This window comes from Schistocerca piceifrons, chromosome 2 (assembly GCF_021461385.2).
Source record: "Schistocerca piceifrons isolate TAMUIC-IGC-003096 chromosome 2, iqSchPice1.1, whole genome shotgun sequence".
Lineage (NCBI taxonomy): Eukaryota > Metazoa > Arthropoda > Insecta > Orthoptera > Acrididae > Schistocerca > Schistocerca piceifrons.
Window position 1 is genome coordinate 658,204,108 of NC_060139.1, and position 6,000 is coordinate 658,210,107.

A 6,000-nucleotide genomic window follows, 5' to 3' on the forward strand; every position below is an offset into this window, starting at 1 on the left:
AGTTGCAAAACCCGCATCCGACTCATTGTCCTTACGCTTAGTCGCTGACCATAAATTCTAGCTCAGAGTGACACCAGATTAAGTAACCTAACGCAGCGAAGACTGTTTGGCAGTGCTCTTTCTCATCGGAAAATATGCAGTTCACTCATTTGGCTCCATAAGTACACTGTAACAGTAATTTCTGTGGGTATGCAATGCATACGGTTTGTAGAATTTAGTGGTGCTCTCTCTTCCACTTCTGTATACAGTATGACTGACCTAAACGGGCCCTTTATCGTTACTGGCCCGGGGCAGTGCTACATCATACTGACAACAGTAATGTGCTTCTACTGATTATAATGATTAAAAAAATCAGGTAAAAGTAACTGTCAGGCTGTCGGGTTGTCAGTATGATGTAGCACTGCCCAGGGAGCCTGTGTGTCAGAATTCTCAACCAGTGTGGTGCAACGGCGTTACGATAGAAGAATGAGCCACAGAGAAGAGGGTTTGGTGGTCTGTTGGACTGATGATATGTTTGTATATCTATGGTCTGGGTTCGACTGCAACTTCTGTCAATGAGTTTAGATAGGGAGAGACAGATTCCATACTCTTCTGGCTACACCAAGTGAAGAAGATACAATGACATTGTGGTCTGAAATTAACATTAAAAATGATATTTCTTCTCTACCAAGTAGACGTTAGGTTGAACCACAATAAAGTCTGGAGTGACGACATGTAGAAATTCTGTCACCAGTAACCTTTCTTATACTAGTTATTTATTTCTAGTGACGAAACAAACGCTATTTAGGCTCACAGGACACTTATTCCATCTTTTATCTGAGCATCTGTATGTCGATAAAATTGGTTCTGAACTGGGAATGCAACCCAGACCGTCCTTAACGCGGAATTTGATCCCTTCGTGACAATACTGCTCGGCTAAAATTTGTTGTTTGTTCAAAACTGTAGGTTCCTCAACATCTCCACATATTGCGCGTGAATGGGTTCGAATACTGGCCCGGCACTAAAGATTTCATTATGTATTATCAAGCTCTAGCATGAGAACACCTATCTGCTGGTGGATAATAATTTTGATTTTTAATGTATTTTCACTCGTTGTCAACACTAACGATATGTGACGTTTTTAACTCCCAGTGAGACACAGAACTATTTGCGACATCACTGTAAGTTCAAGATGTTATTCCGAGCTGGAGAAAAATTCGGTAGCTGACGTCTCTTTGTGTGTAGTCAACAACGATATGTGTGGAGCTCTGTTCCCAGTCAGCACTGAATTCTTCGTCATATTATTTCTTGTTCAAACATGCTCACATGTCGCTGCTGGTGCAACAAACCCATATTTAACTTTCGTTTTCTCTGCAAGTAAGTTACTTGTGAAGAAGCAGTATTTAAGACCTCTCGTAGTTCGTTAACAGGGACAATAGATGCTGGGTAGGAATTCGCGTCCGTTAAAAATGTTTGCGTTATGCGATTTAAAGTTGATATTTGCTAACTTATACTGTCTAAAATCGAGGTATATCACTCTCTGTATGCCTAATCAGAAATGACTGTTAGGTTCCGTCAGTCATGAAATCTTTGCTTAGTCTGCATGATCTGGGTTTGAATCCATATGCAGAACGAGACGGTTCGTCGTGTCATTTGAAGTTCATACATATTCTCAACTAGCCGCTCATGAATAACTTAAATTTTTAATCTCATTTTGTGTTAAATAATAAGTACGGTATGTTACTTTGAAGAGGAAATCATGAATACGACGAACTTACTACGTGCAATACCTATCTGACGTAATAATGAGAGTGGTAACATTTCAGGTATGTCATTTATTGCGATACAGAGTAGTGTTTTCTAGTGGTGACTTGTTGAAACCATTTTCAATAGTCAAACGACTGTACCAAGGAGCGATTAGAGGACCTGCTAGACAGCTGCGTTATGTGGTTTGCATGCGAATCAGGCGAAATGCAATTCAGGTCGTTCGAATGCTTTTGAGCATGACTGTACATGGAAATAAACAGCGCAGTACTTGTAAACTTGTACGCATGTTAGTTGTAAATAAGCTGGCAAACAGCAATGCTAGACAAAGTTTACTTCCATATCTCCTTAATCTGGCTTCTTCGACGCCAGGTTCCCTACCTCAAATTTCTCAGTGGAGTATTCTCTATGTCCTGTTACGTTTCTGCACGCTCTTACGGAAACACCCTAAGTTGAGATGATTAGTTTAGGTCATATATCTGTTAATTTTTCTTCGTTTGTAGAATGTCGATTGAAAGTAAAGCGAAATAATAAAATGTTAGCTGCGATAAATCGCACAATAGCGTAATGACTTACATACTAGATCAAATCGCTTTCCACTAACAATACAGAAAAAATAATGGCTCAATCACCCATCACATGACTTAGAAGAGCATTGCACCCCGCTCTTTATCAGACCAGATATGTAATAACATGTACTTTGATATGTAAAATTAGTTCTGTATTTGACGCGGAAAGTGATAATATGCAATTTATAAGTTTAAACCTAACATTCAACAGAAATACGTACTTCTAAGTTTGTCGGTCCAAAGTCCGGATCTAGAAGAGGGATAGGAAAATGCACTTTTATTTTGACGCGTCTAGACTCTTGTCGTGCGTCTGTTCACTGACGTACTGTTTTCGTGTACAGCGGATCTCGCGCTCACGATTCCGTACCAAAGGAGGCCGCACCGTGCGGCTACCACCAGAGTTTAAACGTTAAACGCACACAAACGTCTGTGCTCAAGTACCCGATAATTAGACTGGTGGTGAACATATTGAAAAACACACATCTTTTAAGTATTTAATGATAATAACAGGAAGCAATATGAAATGAGACGATGACGTACAATCAGCATTAGGGAACGCGAACGTAAGACTTAAATTTTTTAGAAGGATTCCGAAAACTTTCAGTGCATCTGAGACGCAGACTGCCTTAGGATGTCTGTGGGACCATTTCTAGAGTACTGTTTCAGCGTTTTGAATCTTCGTCAAGTACGCGTGACAGCAGATATCGAACGAATCCAGAGACACGGTGGTAGGGCTGTAACAGGTCGGCATAGCCCATACCAAAGTGTAACAGACATTCTCACGGGCTTTAAATGAGAATCTTTGGAAGGAAGACGACATAGTTGTCAAGAAACCTCTTCGGTATTGTTATAGAACTTGTATCCGAAAAATACTGTGCCGCAGTTCTGCTGCTAGCATCGCATCTCTCGCGAGGGTATCATGAGAATACGATAGAAAGAGTATAGGTACGTTCAGAGGCATATTGATGTCATGTATCTCTCTCTCTCTCTCAGTACGCATACGGAGTAAGATAGAAAACTGTACGAAGTACACTCCGCCATGCACTGTGAAATAGCCTGTGGCGTATATATACAACTCTTCGAATTGTTTTGCGAGACTGATAAAATCTGATGCCGACAACTGTCATTGTACTACGAAACGTTCCCTTCTGTGAAAATTGCGTTTCTGTGAATGACACATGCGAATGAAATGAACCCTTACGCAATTAATTAGTAAATGACAATACAAAAAATGAGTAGGATTGCAGATCTAGGGTACCAGTGTGTGTTCTAGATTTAATGAGACGCATCACTCAAGATAACATGTGTGTAATCTGTCAGCCCACTCACAGCTGTCGGGCACTTGCATATGGTACATTCAAGGTCAAGAAGTAACCTGGAACGTGTCACGTAGTCACGTATCCCTCCCTCTCTCACCCCCCCCCCCCCCCCCCCTCCAGGCCACACACGCATCTCGGGCAATTTTATGTTATTCATTCAAGGTCAGGGTGTAACCTAATACCAATCCCATGAATCTTGGGTAATCGTGCGAATAAAATATAGCGGGGGATCATCCAAACGTTGTGCTGGTTCTAGTCCAGATAATGATTCTAAGACGAGGTCATTCTCACCCTCCTCATCTTGGCTAACAGGAATGAGGGAAACCCCTCCCCTATCCCTTTTCTCTCTGGGCCAACAGGAACACATTAAAATGCCTGGAAACCCTCTCTCCCTTCTCCTTTCATCTCTAAAGCAACTCAGTAACTTCCGTCATTCGAGGTCTGTACACTGTAGTGGATCGATCAGAAGCAGTAGCAGAAATACCATTCTTGAAAATGGTGGTAAATATTATCATTATTTTCGAGGTAACACACTTTGACATAATACTCTTTTACTGGGTTCTGTAATTCAATGACGTCACGGCATATTCTGCTAAATGGCGGTAAATATTAACATAATCTGTGGCGTAAGAAACTTTGACTATACAGTTTCAGGTTGTGGAGCAACTGAATTACTGTAACTTAATGATGTCACAACATTTTCTGTAACATGGTGGGAAATACGTTTATTTATTACGTAAGACACTTCTACATTAAAATATGTGGCTGTATTACTACAATTTAATGATGTAGCATATTATGCAAAATGACGGTAAATATTAACATACTTTACAACATAAGATACTTTGACATTACAGTATGCGACTGAGACATTGTTGTATTATCATGAATTAATGATGCCATGACATTCTCTGTAAGCATTCCATCGTATGACCACCTCCTACCGCTATTTACAATTTTTGATCGATAATCCTCAAATATCCATGTTTCCATTCCAAGATACAAGTAACTGTATCATTTCAAATGTTTACAGTTACTGCAGTACATTATTATTTTAACAAAATACACTGATAACCTGAGTTAAACAATTTCTGAAGTTACTGGTTATAACGTACACCTGTTATGTATAAAAACTTTCTACAATGTTTATTACCAACAAATATGCTCTTGCTATGCATGTTAAAAATATCACAGTGCAATATTTAAACAAATAAACTCTTGATACATCAAAACATACGTCATCCCTACATTACTAATGTGTGACACCGTAGTAGGTGTGTGCTAAAACGGACGGTTTGACCTATTGGCAGAGTTAATATAATTTAATGATGTAATGAAATTTTATGTAAGCATTCTTAAGCTTGACCACCACAAAGTAACCCAAACAAATATCTCGGAGATGCTGGGTCCCATCGCTCGTGCATCGACTATAACATCACGTTCAAACTCACTTAAATCTTGATGGCCTGCCATTGTAGCTGCAGTAACCGATCTAACAACTGCGTCAGACACTTGTTTGCCTTACATAGGCGTTGCCGACCGCAGCGCCGTAGTCTGCTGTTTACATATCTCTGTACTCGAATACGCACGGCTATTCCAGTTTCTTTGGCTCTTCAGTATACATAAATACAACATGCTTGGATTTTTAACAATTTCCGCTATGGACTATTTTATAAGAAATACACTCTTGCTAAGTACCATGTCTATGTTGTCCCTGCATCTTTAGTTATACTGAGGTGCCAAAAGTCATGGAATACCTCATGTATAGTGTCGGACCTCCTTTTGCCTGCCATAGTGCAGCAACTCAACATGGCAGAGACTCAGCAAGTCGTTAGAAGTCCCCTAAAGAAGTGTCGAGTCATGTTGCCTCTATAGCCATCCATAACTGTGAAAGTGTTGTTTGTGCGCGAGCTCACCTCTCCATAATGTCCCATAAATGTTCAATGTAATGCATGTCAGGCTATCTCGGTGGCCAGATCATTTTTTCTAATTGTCCAGAACGTTCAACAAACCGATCGCAAACACTTGTGGAGCAGCAAATGGAGCATTGTCATCCATAAAAGTTCCATCATTCTTTGGGAATGTGAAGTTCATGAATGGCTGCAAATTGTCTCCCTGTAGCCGAAAATAACCATTTCCAGTCAATGATAGGTTCAGCTGGACCAAAAGACCTAGTCCATTCTATGTAAAAACAGCCCACACCATTACGGAGCAATCACCAGCTTGAACAGTGCCTTGTTGACAACTTGGATATATGGCTTCGTGAGGACTACCCCACACACGAATCCTACCATCAGCACTTACCAAGTGAGATTGGGACTCATCTGAGCAGGCCACGGTTGTCCAGTTCTGGCCACAATCCCAGCAGA